General features: G+C 42.2%; 1 pseudogene; it reads left to right on the top strand.

Annotated features, from left to right (window-relative positions):
* Positions 1 to 981: 981 nt before the first annotated feature.
* Positions 982 to 4374, top strand: LOC111843437 (uncharacterized; annotated as a pseudogene).
* Positions 4375 to 16728: the final 12354 nt, after the last annotated feature.

Here is a 16728-nt window from a genome sequence, read left to right as displayed (position 1 = left end):
TTTATAAATGAAGTGTCGAGGGAAAGCAAACCACATTCCATATAGACACATAGTGTAAGATGGGCCGGCATACCCAGAGTCAGATTGGAGATCGTAGAAATCTGGTGGAGGAAAGATTTAGAAAATAAGGCATGGCTAGTCAGGGATATGGCAGTGGAGAGACTGACGAGGAGGTGATTCCCTTGCGTGTGCCTTAAGGGCACTCTGGTTCGCCTGCATGCCAAAGGTTTAGGGCTGAGTTTGGATAACATCCAGATCCTCTACCGGTACACCGTTGAAGGACAATGGCTAGGGTCCAGAGCTAAATACCGCAGCTTCCCCGCAGCAAGAGTATATTTACTTCACTGCAATGATCTTGCAGACCTCACAGGGAAAAGAACGGACCTTAGATAGTGTGCGAAGCTTAGAAACAGCACAGTCAGTTCACTTACAACGGCTCAGGGTGCAAGTGGATAGTTTCACATATGAAAAGCAGAGCTGGGGATGCCAAGGTGAGGCCTTAGAAATAAAAAAATAAATAAATAATAATAATAATAAATAATAATAATTATAATAATAACGAAGCTTGAGAAAGAGCTTCGATTGAAGCATAATTATACGTCAGCCATAGACGATCATTGCGGTGATGCCAGGTTCCCAGTGGCTGTCATCCGACAGAAAATAAATAATGCTGGGGACTTCAACCCACTAGGCTATAGTGAGGATGAGGAGTTGGCCGCACTAACATACAGAACCCGAGAGATGTCTGCGGAAGAAGCTTGTAGCCGAGCATCTGTAGTGTTACCCAGACAGAAGGGGAATCCGGCCAGATCTCCGAGCCCCGCAAACGACACTCACAATCGCCCCCATAGACCAGGAGAACCAAAGCGCCGTAGTCCTAGAAATGACATGGCTGCAATCAGGTACAATGCCCCAAAAATCAGTCAGAGTAGCTGTCCTGAAAACGATGATAGATGCGGACAATTATGTCACAGTGATTAGTCACCCTTTAACATACGACAAACACGTGAGATACAGGGAGGTGGTCAGTATGTTGCCCAGATAAGGACCGTTTCAGCCATACTGGGACAAACTCATGCTACAGGCTTCGGTGTACAACCTCGAACCCAGGGATGTGTGGCAAATAGCCTTGCTCACCATTCCAGAGGAGCCTCAGTCTAAAATGTCGGCAGAGTTAAAGTCCGGGTGTATTATAATTAAACAGAACAACGATGCAGATAAGGATGTGTGTAGCTAACTCAAAGAGGCCCTCCTCGAGCTGAGGGGGCCGGCGCATGCAGCTTGGCATAAGGTACTGGACATTAAGCAAGCCAGTAAAGAGCCATTTGAAACTTATGCTGAGCGCATGTGGGTACCTTTTATAGAACATTCAGGTATGGGGGAAGCCCACCGCGATCAAGAAGTTTTAATAAAACTCTTGAAAAGTAATGCGGGACACCACATCCAACAAGTGATGATTAATGGAAGGGATCCCCCGGAGAACACCTATAAAGCATTAGTGGATTGGGCGTCCAAAATAGAGAACAGGCTGAAACTAAGTAAAACACGACCGGTAGCTACAACCCAGTGGTTGTCAGAGGGTAATGGCCCAGAGGCACAGAGGCCACAGTGGTCATGTAAGATCCGTCAGAGCACAGGTCATAGCACTAAGAACTGCTTTAAAATTAAACGAAAGCATCATTATCCAACAGTAGGCCTCTGCAACAGAAACCAGGGCGGCCATACTGATAAACCCTTCTATGACCAGAAACACACTGAAGGGAAGCAGTCAGATTCCAACACTGTATCTGATTCACTGCAGTCTGAATTGACAGCCCTGGTAGAAAAATACAAGCCACCGCAATAGGGGCGCGTGGCCTCCATCGTGCTGGGGAGTATTATGGTCAGCGAGAACCGGACCAAAGTAAAAGTTAGTCTTGGATGCGCGATCTCATTGATACCGGGGTGGCTGGTTCCCGTACTGATATTCCCCTGCCATGTATAAGCACAACCATACAAATTAAGGACATCAGTGGCCAGCAATGGCATCAGATGTAGAGGCATGGTGCAGAGCATGTTATGTGTGTGCCACCATCAACCAGGGCAAACCAGGCCACACTAAATTGCACAGACCAGATCCCCCAAAAGGCCCACGGGTGGATTTACAAATAGATTTCATTGGTCCGCTACCCAGTGCCAAAAGGGGGGTGTCGGTATTGCCGCATAATAATTGATAAATTCTCAAAGTGGTTTGAAGCCATTCCCACATGCAATAATACTACAAACACAGTGGCACGATCACTAGCAAACCAAATCATCCCACTATGGGGCACTAAAGCAAACTGAATCTGATGTCGGCACTCATTTCACAGGACAGGTAATGCGAGAGGTGTCTAAGCAGATGGGCCTCAGGCTGGGGCAAAGAGAGAACTCAACTTAGTATGCGGAAGATGGGGGTGGAGACACTTTAAGGGGCCATTCACATCTCATGAGACACCATTGAAGGAAACAGTTATATGGCCACCCGGAGTAGCTCCGGAACCAAATTATGCCACATGGATTTGTTTTAAGACAGAATCCACCCATCTTCCCTATTGTAATATAACCGGACACATACATCTCCCATCAGAGTTTCACAATCTCACAGCCTGGTATAAACTCAAGAACATCCCAGACTTAATCCACAGAAAATTATATGCCATACACAAACAGAGAAACAATGGTCTAGATCCGAGAAAGTGTTACAACACTCGGGAACTAGAACCTGTACCAGTGCACCCACTCAGAAACCCATAACACCACTAGCATGTGATATACAGGGCTTTTCTTCAATCTAACCTCCCCGGCAGAGAGCAACAACAGATCCAAGGCATTCATATGGACAAGCCGGAGAGAGAGAGGACATACTGTGTTGGACAATGCAAGATCAGCATGACCGACTACACCAGCCCCCAGAACTGTTCATGGACTGTGTTTCAACCTCACCACATGCAGATACCATAAGCCTACTCAGTGTGTTAAGGTATACTCTGCTCTTTCTGAAGGACTCATCAAAGGAAATGTGGATACAACTGTATTACACAATGTTAACTTAAGTGATGGTCCATGTAATGTATAATATCTCCTACCTGTTGCCCGCATATTTAAAACATAGTAACGCTAAGGATAAAACATATACCTGGTTACAGACACGCCTCGAGGATCTGATCTCTGATTACAAGAGCCGGCTTGCAATCCAAGTGTCACCCAGGCGGCCAAACGCGACTTATTCGCAGGCATAACTAATTTTTTGAATAAGGAAATTCTACTGCAAATAGCTACAGAATAACGGGACAATCCCAGTATACAGCATGGTTGGCTAATCAGATAGCCACCAGCGTCAAAATATCACCAGTAGCAATGAGAACCTCACTGAAGCAGTAAGGTCACAAACACTCGTAGCACTTCGCAAAGCGCTCTTAAATCAGATGCAACTCCTCGAGTCTGATGTAACCTGCTGAGCATATGTACAAGATTTATTTGAACAACAGAATATTCAGAATTATTAACCACTCTAATGATGAAACATTAGAAATCAATGTATTAGTTATATATGACTCTTTGTAACCTTCCCTCCAAGTAATCCAGACCAAATGTATCCAAATTCTACCACTATACACTCCCTTAGAGTCGTGGTGAAGGACCAGGTGATTAAGTGGGATTATCTTATGGGATACATGATGCTGAAAGGGACTGAGAGCCTATTACCACTCGTACCTGTTACCATGAGACATCCCATTACATCATTTACACCCATAACACAATACAGCCCTTCTCACATAATGACACCAAACTGATCAACATACACTCACTATATGGTCATGCTGATGCAGTTAAGGTAACATACACACAGTGGTGTATCATCAGTGAGATGAACTCGGTCACATACGGAGGACTTGCATGTCAAGCCAATCACACCTTCTACCTGGAGATAACCAAGGACTTCACCGTGGGTCACATCAGCATCCCAGGGAGAGTGACACTAGAGACTGACGTCTCCCCATGGTGGGACGACACCTTCCATGAAGAGAGCATCCGAGCCATGACCAAAGCCATGGATTTGGTAGAGCAGGTTATCTTGAAGACTGAAAATCACCTCCATCAAGCACAAGTGGAGGTTAACTCAGCAAAAAGGACTGCAGAGATTCAGACCAACGCCCCACTCGCTCAGCTGAGTATGTGTACACATGGTAGGACTGGGTGCTTCAAGCATGTGTTAACACAAGTGGCCCATGTGCATCATCGTATGGGTGCAAACATTACAGAAGTTGGATCCCTAGAAGATTGAACGGGGCCCAGGCAGTGACCCTCTGTGGGACAAAGACCTGTCCCAAGGGGCCAAGGGGGGAACTGTAAGGCTGGAGGCCTTGCAGGCCCCGTCGGTCTGAGCTCTAGCAAGCCTGTAATGCTCCACCCAGTGTCCTGAAGCAAAGGTCCACCGGCTCCAACAAGACTGGACCCAAATCACCTGATCACCACATCAAAAGGGACACCTCACCCCCACTGGGCGGCCCGAACCCCACAGTCAAATTCCAGTGATAAGGCCTGGCTGCGTCAAGACACAGATGCATCCTACATTCACTAATTCACACTAACACAGGAGGTATACATTAGGGACACATACACCCATGTTTGGTCTCGTTTGAATAGTCACAGTACGACGGGCACAATACTCTCCACCTTAAATCGGCATGTTTTCAAATAAGAGAAATATAGAAAGTAAGACTAAACCCACCAAAGTGGAGGATCTTATCACCTGGTAGAACAAAGGAGTTGTCACATTCCTCCTAAAGCAATTTGATTGGCTGAGGGTCTGAGAATTGATAAGATCAACAGTTCTCCAAGACATACACACAAGATCAGAGCAGGCCCTAAAATAATCAATCACAACCTTTGATACAGCCTGTCACCTGGTTTGGAATACTTAAGGAAGAGCTCCAGAGTAGCAAGGGGAGTCACTCTGTAATCAGAGCTCCCACATAGTGCTGTATGAATCTTCATCTGCAATCAGATATTTTCTGCAGTTACTATGTGTCCACTCAGCTGAGATATGGAATTGCTATATACTGTTAATTGGATTATATAGTTTAGGAATTGTGGCCACATGTTAAAATTATTGCAACGCTATATTTGGTTAATTGGTGTAATGTATATTAATTGTGAATAACCTGTGTTTGATTACTTCTTGGCTGTCTGACTTTGCTGAACCTCTGCATGTTCCTCATAGACTGGGGTTATTCTAACACTCTCTTGCAGCCTCTGACTCGACCCCGTTTCTCTGAGACCCGTTGCGGCTGCCCAAGTTGAGTTACGGTGAATGCCGGCTCAGCCTCTGAGGTGCGCACAAGCTGGGTTACGGTAAAAGACCGGCTCAGCCTCTGAGGCGCGCACACGCTGGGTTACGGCAGGTCCGGCCCAGCCTCTGAGGCGTGCACACGCTGAGTTACGGCACAAAGTCCGGCTCAGCCTCTGAGGTACGCACACGCTGGGTTACGGTAACGTCCGGCCCAGCCTCTGAGGCGTGCACACGCTGAGTTACGGCACAAAGTCCGGCTCAGCCTCTGAGGTGTGCACACGCTGGGTTACGGTGATAGACCGGCCCAGCCTCTGAGGCGTGCACACGCTGAGTGACGGCACCAAATCCGGCCCAGCCTCTGAGGCGTGCACACGCTGGGTTACGGCAGACATCGGCTTAACCTCTGTGGCCCTCACTAGCTCGGATTCGGCAATGGTCAGCTGAGCCTCTGGGGCGTTAAGGGCCGCTGGGTCATGACGGGTGTCTAGGCTAGCACTGTATTCCCTTGTAGTGGTTGTCCAACTTCTAAACCTACATAGCAGAGTCACGGATCGCCTTATCGGCCGAGGCGAATCCGATGCGCCCCATCGTCCGGGATTAGTGGGAGTTCAGCAATAGAAGGCACAGCCCAGAAGTAATCTAAATAACAGAAATGTCATGACTAAAAATTGCCAATAAAGATCTTTAATTAAATTGAAGTCAGATATAATTTGGTCTTTACCTACAACGGGTAAGTAACTTTACAGAAGCGCTCGGAAGGATCCACACCCAATTGGATTCCGCCATTGGGCCAGTGGACGGTTCCCCTACAATGCTAAGACGTGATTTTATAGGCTTTAATATATTGATTATGTAGCAATCTCAGCTCTGTTCTCCATATTATGGAAGTATCACGCAGAGCTTTACTTCAGAAAAGATGGTTTTTATTCTCTGCTTTCTCATCTTGCTTTTTTTTCTTTGAGACAACGCTAAACTAAGCGAGACAGTTAGGCCTTGTCCACACGGACAATCGAAATGAACGCCCTCTGAACACCATACGTGTTTTTCCTGCGTTTTTTAGCTGCGTTCGATTGGCGTTTCACTGGTGTTCATTTGACACTGTTTAACACCTGCCTGATGCCCAATCTGTAGTTTCGTGTATTTACCTGTGGGGGCAGTAATTACTCTGTCCAGAGTGTTTACATGTGGGCCATCTTGGTTTATAGTTCTGCATTGAATACATGGATCCCTATTCTTTATTACAACCCGGTTAAAGTTAACCAGCCGGCGACATTGCCCGGCATCTGGGACCATCCTGGGCTGCATGGGCTCCCTGCTACCGGCTCCGCGGGTACGGCGCCGCCGTCCGGGCTATCATGCCGTGAGCACCGGTGCCGCGCGACGCAGCCCTGCTTGCACGACAAAGACGCATGAAACACGTATTTTAAATCAATAATAAAAGCAAAAATAAAAGCAAAAGATAATAGTTGCTGTACAGAATCATGGGACATATTCGGTCCTCCAGAATGCCAACCAAACGCCATGTAAACGCAACAGCGTCATTTTCCTTGCGTTCATCGGGATTTTGACGCCAAGAAAACATTGCATGCAGCGTTTATTTGACGTCACCTGAACACGTAGCCGGCCGAACGCCAGTGCTGAACGCCCGTGTGGACACTTTGATTTGCTCCAATGAGCAGAAAAATGGACGGCGTTCAGTCGGCGCTCACCTGGCGCCATGAACGCAAGAAAAACGCCTGGTACAGACGTCCGTGTGAACGTGGCCTCAGCCTGGTCCGGACCAGGCTTGTTTGCAGGCCTAAATTACCATGGTAATTCAGCGGGGATTCATTTACGACACGTTGATGGAACGGAACTCTCACTAACTTTGCTCTCAGCGGAGGTGGACGCACTTCTCTCCCTCTCCCTCCCCTTATCTTCCCTGCTTTGCTCCTCTCGTCTCGTCTAGTCTACTGTCTTACTGTCTATACTTGAGAGACTCTCTCAGCCCTGCTCTTGAAAACTAAGGAAATTATGGATTTGATCAACTGGTCTCTCAATGCAATTGACACCATCTTCTCGATGAGAAGCCCAGGTTCAGGGGAACCTGACTGTCCTGCAGGAACATACGCAGCTGGCTACACGATGGACGGTTGGGAGAAGTGGAGGGTCGTGTGTCTGGCAGCTCTTTCCGTGGAGGACATCGAAGACATTTACCTATTCGGAACCATGATTACAGGTCTGATGCTGATTGGATTAGGCATTGCGCTGACTTATCGGAAATTGAAGAAAACGGTGACAGCCGCTCAAAGCCCAACTAGGCTGGCCGGGATGATTGACGGACTTGGCAGAGCTGTTGGCGCCCAGACTATGGCTATAGATCGCAAACTGGATAACATCACTGTGTCTAATGACCACAGATAATAACATCACCGTGACTATGGACTGCAGATTTGATAACATCACGGAGAGGCTCACGGCTCTGCAAAGGATTTGGATGGCGGAGACCAGCATGGACATTAGAGGAGCTGCGAAATTACAGTTTCTCGCCTGAAAACCCAAACAACCCCATTCCATCTGCTTTTGGCTCCCCCCTAATCAGCACGGGACTTGGCCAAGGCCGCTGCTGAGCTCAACAACTCCCCCTGAAGAAGGCAGTGAGACTCTCTTGCATTCCTCTCCCCCAACCACGAGGACACCCTACCCCCATCCCACGCCTTCGCCGCTTCATACCCCCAGCGTGAACGAGCGGGTCTATGTACAGCGCCGTTGGCTGCAGGACCGGACGGCTGTTTGTCTATGCTGGACTACCTCCACCTCCCCATTCCCCTTCCCTGTTGCAAGTCTCGACTTTAGTGTTGTGGTGACTATGTGCTTATTGCTGAGGTGTTTTTTTTCTGTTCCTATATTGTACTCCCTACTGGAGTACAGTTTGGGGGCTGTTTTTTTTATTCACCTCCACTCTCCTCACGTAATCTTGTTTCTCTGAGTTTTCCTATAGTCCCCTGTCTTCCTGACCTGTCTACCCCCTATTTGTGTATGTGATGTTTGTATATGTATGGTCAGGTTGATGGCCAGTTTTTTCGCTGGTACTTGTGACTAGTGACATGGTGTATTGCAACAGCAATAAAGGGTTTCATCAATCAATCAATCAATCAATTAAGTAAGACTGACTTGTCGAAATAAGTCAGACTTTTCCTTAAGCCTGCTTCATGGAATACCCCCCAGGTCCGTCATTGACGTTGTTTGCTGTGAGCTCCTCTGTCTGCCTTGCTACCCTGCATAAATCCCGTTCACCCGTATTCCTGGCTCAGCCTGCCTGATTCACGGCTCTATTGCCTGCTTGCCTGATCGCCTGTTCACGCTACGTAACAGAATGACAGACCTGGGGAAACAGACTTGAACTCGGACTAAATACACAAGACAAACAGAAAATAACAGGCAACAGGTGATCACAATGGGGGTAGTACGCGTAGGTAATGAGGGGGCGTGGCACACACGAGGATCGTATGAGCAGGTCATGACAATAATATTATTGTAATAATATAATCTATCATCAATTTTTTTTTTTTTTAATTGAGATAAATTCATATGTTATGGTAATGGGTTTGGGTAAATGGCCCATATTGTATTTAGGAATGAATCCATTTCATTTGGCGTTTTTCCTTCTTGATTCAAAACAATTCCATTTCAAAATGCAAATTAGCCTAACCAAATAGTCATGGTATAAATGTTAGACGTTAAGTCAATGTATTGCTGATAAAATAGTAATACAATCAACTACATAATTTTAATAAACTTATATGCTACAGTATAGGCTGCAATGTATTACTCCAAACGAACTACTAGTCACCGGCACTACCCAGCTAACACAATGGAGTCCCCAGGATGCCCTCCAAACATTCACACAAACGTCCCCTAGACATTTTTTGTTTTTTAAGTTCCTTGAATGTTATTAGGACATTCTCATAAGACATCCATGGGATTTCTAGTGAGCATTCAAGGACTTTGATGGAGCATTTGTAGCAAGTTCTTTAGACAATCAATTGGGATGTTCAGTGAATATTGGGAGACATTTAGGGAACGTTCGTGGTTCTTATTACAGTAGGCTGAAGGTGGGAGCCACAGGGGCCACAGGCAACTGTGAGGCCTGAGCTTGAGGGACCCTCAGCGACCGTGAAGCAGGAGCCAGAGGGGACACTGAAGGGGGCGAGGAGAAAGGCGGAGGGGACACTAATGGCACGTTCCATTTGTCGGATTCCAAGTTTTGAAGCCGGAGTGATGACATGCACGTTCCTGTTTTTCAGAGATCCGAGAAATATCTCGGACAGCACAGAGGATCCCGAGTTCAGAATCCAAGATGGCTGCACCCCTTATCAACAGAAGGGAAAGTTGTAGTTTTATCCTGTTTAAGCATTACTTCTCATTTGTGGCTCATTAAATCGGTCGCACACACTATACCGGCCAATTTATCTGTGGAGATGTTGCTACAGAGTTTTATATGTAAAGCACCATACATATTGTGTTTACAACTGATATTGCTAACAATTAACCGGGCTAGAATTGGATTTCATGATTTGTCAGATTTAAGGTAGTTTGGGCTAATTGTAAGTAAACGAAGATAAAGGCCATTTAAACTGAGGTACCTTAAAAAGTTATCCGGCTAAGCAAAAAATCTTGCTTTTTCATATGGGTCCATGATATTGCTACTTCTGTGGCAAATGGAATGCATCTGACTTGGTTTTCCCCAAGTTTTTAGTAGATGTGACGTAATCTTGGAATCCAAAAATTGGATCCCAAGGCAAATGGAACACACTATAAACAGGGCGAGGAGGGAGCAGAAGCCACGGCAGGCGAAGGCACAGCCACAGTCAGCAAAGGCGCATGCGACTGACGAGGTGTCGGAGGCGGGACCACTGGCGACAGACGAGTCACCACAGGGGGAACTGCAGGTGACCACCGAGCAGGAGCCAGGGGAACCGTCGGGGAACAGCAAGCAACCACCAAGCAGGAGCCAGGGGAACCACAGGCGAGCTGGGGGACAAGGGGTCAGGAGCTGGTACTGGAACTGCTGGGACTGGAGCCACAGGGATTTATTAAAACTCATACTTTCTTCATTTGATTGTTAGGTTTTGCTGATATTCAACTAATTGTTTTGTTATGTCAACTATACTACTGTATTTAATTACTGTTGATGCTGGCAAGTATTATTTTACAAAGTGGGGAGATGTAGTATCCTGTGATTCTGTAATGTTTTGGGATGCCACCAGGGGGAGCTCTAGTGTAATGTGAGTAATTGGGGTCAGACGGAGAGGGAAGAAGAATGTGACAAGCAGTGAGTGGTACGTGTGTGCTCCTGCTCTTAATAAATGGTATTTTGTTAATCCTACCCTGCTTCGCTCCTTGAAGACAACACCACAATCTCAATGTGTAATAAATGTAAGAAGCTTTGTTACATGTTTGACTTTCTGAATACTGTAATATTGCATTTGGGCATGACTCGATACTGCCCTCTAAAGTGTATAATGAAAATCACAGTTAAAAGTGCTTAAGTAAGTGTCAGAATGCACGTAAGGGTGATGTACATGCAACATGCCTATATTTTGGTGTTTCTCTGCCTAAAGTGCATATCTAGCCTAAGTAAAGCGCAGACTTAAGTCAAACAGAAAAAACACTAAAGGAGGAAAAAGTGCTTAGCTACGTTACGATGTGCGAGTCATGAATTGGTTCAAAACAGAGCTGGCACAGAAACATTAGCAGGTCATGAACATGAACCGGAATCATGCAATAAGTTCAGTGTCCATCCAGAAGAGAGCAGAATTTTCTTGATTGCTTCTATTTGTGCTCCATATGTCCCACTGTCATGGGATGCATAAATACATGCAGTGTGGCTTAGGACTGCGAAGACTCCTAGTTTAATCTTTAGGCAGAATCTGTTAACCATTTGAAAGTGTTTTGTATTAATTATTTTTTAGGTTAACTTGATTTAAACCGGAATGATAAATTAAGTGACCATTTCAATTGATTTTAAGATAAAATTAGTTGTTTCAACACAAATTCAAATAGCATGTCTGTAGTAAATAAAAAGATGTGTATTTTTTTAGCAGAAAGAAACCATAAACTTTAATTGAAACATAATTATGTAGCATTATTTTTTACTATGCAGGTGGTGAGTGGCTCTGTACCCATGATCAGAAGATGGCCGGTTTGAGCCCCAGCCTCGGTAGAGCAGCCACATGTCCACGGGCCCTTGAGCAAGGCCCTTTACCCCCAGGTCTAGGGGCACTGCCTGTTGGCTGACCCTGTGCTGTAACTATGGAGAGTATGAAGAATTCCCATGTACTTGTGCAAATTGCACATAAAGGATTTATCATTTATCACTAAATGAATCCACTAAATTTTCTCTTTGGTAGTGGAAGCCTAAAGTAATTTAGAAATGTTACATTCTTCCCTATGCCTTTCAGGTTTAACAGGAGACATTTTAAAAGTGAGACAGTTCTGTGAACATGTTTAGGGAGGCTTTTATTGCTCTACTGGAGAGAATTAGACTCCATTTAACTGCTTTGTATAGAGATCTGCTACTGTCACAACAGTTTTGTTGTAATACAAAAAACAACAAAATCCCAAAATTGTTATGAGAAATCTGCATAAAATAAATTTACTCACAATAACTGGGTCTTTGAAGTTTAACTCAATGGAGAGTGTGTGGTATGTAACACCAGTTTTACTATTATTGTCCAGGAACATGTATTTCATTTGCTTATTTCAAGACCTTGGTCCTCTTTATCTACCTACACAACATGAATGGACGGAAGGATGGGTGGATGGATGGATGGATGTCATGTAACATGTCTGAACTTTCTGAATGTATACACTATCCATGTAGCCTGTTAGGAAAGATCACAGTAACCATACCACTATTTGGCACTTGAATGACTTCAAAGGGTTACAACTGTGTGTCATTCTGCTTCAATTAATGTTAATACTCACAGCTCTTCAGTCAACAGAATCCCCTAAAATTACAGTGTTAAACACAGAGAAGGCAAAATTGTTACTAGAACCATATTTGAATTATTTTACGATTCTTTGAGTCCTACCATCTGCTCAGGAGACAGATTTAGTTACTTTTTTGCCCGTGTGTGTGTGTGTGTTCATCAGATAATCAGACTCTCATTTTAACTATAAAAGTTCTGAGTATGTTTTTACCTTTTTATTTTTACTTTGTTTATTCAAGATATCCGTAGGACGCACTTCAAACATTAAAAGTTGATTTTTGTTCTAATTGTTTTGAATTTTAGATATGTGGACCTATATAATACCCATGAATTGAAAACCCGGTTTTTCTTTTTGTTTATTATTAATTCCCTTTTATTTATTCAATTATTTAGTTTGCCTGTCGTGTTCTATGAAAGGTGTTACGGTTCTTTATGTCGAAACTTGAACAGAACCCGCCTACTGGTATACTTTATTTAAATACAACATTGTAACAGCTGTCATCATTTAGTTCCCTCGCGACCCCTGGCGCTACATTCTTGAATTACAGTGTCGCTGCCTTTGCCATTTGCCGTTTTTTCCGTGCTAGAGCCGGCCGTATGACACGAACTTGCAATTATTTCAGAATGCCGCGCATTTTTCTGCCAGTGTTATTGAAATGTTGATAGGCATCGGAAATGGTTGTCTTTATAAAGAAAAATACTATCCAAGATGTTTACGTTATTTCTTAAATACCGCAGAATAAATACCGGAGAAGCTTATTAAATAATTAACATTCCCTGGCAAGCAGTGCTGTGTAGGGAACTCCGCGTTTTTTTTTCAGATGCAGAATTGCATAGGACACATCACCGATGCAGACGTACATTTTTCAGGAAATGATTTCCATCTACTAGACGCTGTGGTATTTCTGCACAATAACGGTTTTACACTAAGCCTAGTCAAAGAATAATTTGAATGAGCGGAACGTTTCTTAGCCCGGCATCCCTTATTTGCATTCCATGTACAGTTATACAGTGTTGATCTGTCATTTTTCTGACCTGCTAAACACCCCGTGCCGCTCATCTCATTCCATTCAGTCCTAAAGTTATATTATTAGATCAGCGTGACAATGGCCATTAGCAACACAGGTAGATGGGGAATACACATCGGCTATTGACACCTTTACTCACCTAAACGTAAAAATGGAGATCATAAACAATATTCTGATTTGCACAATTTTGTAGAAAGCATCAATATTGCCACATCCCAGTATTTTGTCCATATAGTTGTATTTTCCCCATTCAATCTATTTAGTTATTTTATTGTAAACCCACTTAGAAACGAGGATATTTGTTTCTTACAGTAATTGTTGTCTAACAGATCCACAAAATAATTTAGACGTGGAAAGTATTGTATTTGTTTTCCTGTTAGTGAAGTAATCTGTGCCAACTGTCACGGGATGAATAAACGAGTTACTAAGGCAACAATCACATTACATCCTTTCTCACAGTATGTCAAAGCAGAACATATGGTTTATCATTGGTAGAGCGTGACTTCTCATTAGCATATCAGCTATGTTTAAGCTTTCTAAAACAACACACTTAGAAATAACACAGTGTATTAGAAATATATTGTATTGCCTTGCTGTGACACATTAAAAGGTGCATTTGTCAGATGTTGCAATACAAATAGAAGAATAAAAACCAAAATCATATTGCAAGCCTAGAGGAATTTCACAAAGCAAATCTGCTCAGGGACAGTGTCCTATAATGCAGGGAAAATGAAAAGAATACATTATTATTATTATTTGAAATACAAGTTGATTTGTATTCATTTTAAGATTGTGTCATAGTGTTACGGATTGTGTACATTTTTATCAACCTTTTGCATATTTTTATTATTTATGATTCAGTCACCAAATTATTAGACGTATCTGATTTAAATATGAATCTGGTCGTTTTTATACATTATATTTTAACAATAAATATGAAATATATGAAAATAATTTTATCAAGGTAATTATCCTAGTCATAGTATTATCCTAGTCAACGATTATTATTATTAAATAATAATAATATAGTTTCACCGTTCATCGCTTATCTTTCACGTTTCATTGGTAATAGCCTATATGTTCAATTGAGTTACAAATAGAAATTTAGATGGTAAATAATGGCAAATTTGAATTCATGTATTTTGTTATGTGGATGATACATGGGCTTTCGGACATGATATATACGCATTTTGAATATAGGTATAAAATCATATGTTTCAGTTGTTACAGCAGAGATGCTGCATGGGTAATTACTGCTTGTGTGCGACTTCGCTGCCATGTCATTGCTTCAAGACGTTCCGTGTTTCACCTCTCATCAGCACATTACTGTATTTAATTGCTTTTTTTATAATCTGATGTTTCTCTATGATTTTCCTGGCGTTTATAGCTAAACAATTACAGCATGTGGCAGCAGTCGGCCCAGTTTTAATTTCCAATTATCTGCTGTGATTAGAGGTAATTGTGAACTGTGTTTATTAAAACCACAAAGACATTTACCAGGTAACGGATCGCATGATAATATATCAAATAAGATAAATCATATTGATAAGTTAATTGCTTCATATTTCGTTTTCGTTGACAATTGTAACAACAGCAGCAATAACAACACATTATTATTATTATTATTGTTATTATTATTATTATTATGCTGTTGTCTGTTGCTAGTAGTAGACCCAGCAGCAGTAAAATTAGTATTAATGGACTTTAATAATTTGCCAGTTAAAAGGTTTTAATGGCTATCTGAAAGAAAACTTCGGTTCTCAGTTGTGCTTTTCAGACGTGGCCGTTCTCGAATAAACATTAAAGCATTTGTAAAACATTCGTATTGATAGATTGCTTAGATATTATGTAAATAGCATATGCTGCATTACACTAGCTGTAACGGTGATGTCCTGAAAAGTCTTAGTTATGTTTATAACGCGCCTGACTATAAATTATATGTTCAAAAACTGTTTGCGTGAAGTAGGTAGGTGGGAGGTAAGAATGAAGGAGCAGAGGGTGACCAGAGATAAATTTTAATTGAGCGGCCAGAGAAAGCCATTGTGTAGACAAGCTGGATCGTTGACAAATAATATGCACATTTCCACGCTGAGATCACTCTACACTTTCAGGCGCTTCCCACTGAATTACAAGAACGGTAGTTTCATTTTATATGGTCTAGCTTCACGATTTGCATGGCGAACGGTTAAAAGTGTATATTAGCCTATCAATATATGTAAAATTGCAGTGACTAAAAGCGTTAGATTAATATTACTCGAAATGAATGTATTTTGGTGTATGCTATTTTAATGAGTGTACATAGATGCGGTAGGGCATACATAAATATATGATAACGTTTGTAACTCATTTAAATTTTACGATTTACGTTAACAAATGAACATAATACATAAAATAATTGCTTACTCTTATTTTTTGAAAACCGTAGAAATATTCTTTGAGGTGAATTTTTATCTTATTTTGTTTCTATTTTGCACTTTGCAATGTTTGCGTATGAATATTTTATTGATGGCAGATTTGCGTATTTGTAAGACATTAAGCAGGCATACAACAATACTTTTCAGACTAGCTTTCTGCGACCCTGAACTGGATAAAGGGTAACAAGTATTGATGGATAATAATAATATAAAGTATAGGCCTATTCATGCTACTTATTTAATTTAAAAGGAAAACGGCGCTATTCAGATGTATAAATAGGCCAAATAAAGAAAAAAAGAATAAAATGCAATTCAAGTAAACGGCACTATCTATCTATCTATCTATCTATCTATCTATCTATCTATCTATCTATCTATCCCGTGTCTTTTTATGATTGAACGTGATTCAGAGATATACGTTTTAAATTAAGCAAAGGTATTGCTTGAGTTGCTTTCTCACTGGTTACCCAAGATAAATAGGAGGCGTTGTTAAAATCCCAATATACATCATACATATTACAACATGTTATTTGGTTTTTCCCTAATGTAAATCACATCGAATAATTAAAAACCGAATCTGTGTAACGTGACACAGCTTGTGTCGAAAACAATACTTTTGTATTCCTCACCATTTCATTAGTCTGACGAGTTCTGTCGGCAGAGAGCAGTTAAAGTAATTTGTACTGAACACATACGCCAAATAGAATTTAATTATTTTAATGTTTTTCGAGTCAATGTGCTTACCCTGTGATGTATAGCTTGCTATTGGTTTCAAGTGGTAAAAATTATGCACCATGTAGCGTGCGACGTTCTTTTTGAAATATTTGTTGATTCCCGGTAGACAACTAAGGCAATAACCGAGTGACCAGAAATAATTTAGGTTTAAAAAATTACATATGCCTATTTTTCTATTTTGATACCATATTTTTTCATTTTAACAGTAATATTTTTCAGCTGAATACAACTTCATTGAACTTCTCCTGTAAATGTATTATTTT

The sequence above is a fragment of the Paramormyrops kingsleyae genome, chromosome 14 (genome assembly GCF_048594095.1).
Source record: "Paramormyrops kingsleyae isolate MSU_618 chromosome 14, PKINGS_0.4, whole genome shotgun sequence".
Lineage (NCBI taxonomy): Eukaryota > Metazoa > Chordata > Actinopteri > Osteoglossiformes > Mormyridae > Paramormyrops > Paramormyrops kingsleyae.
This window is presented reverse-complemented; position numbering and strand designations above follow the sequence as displayed.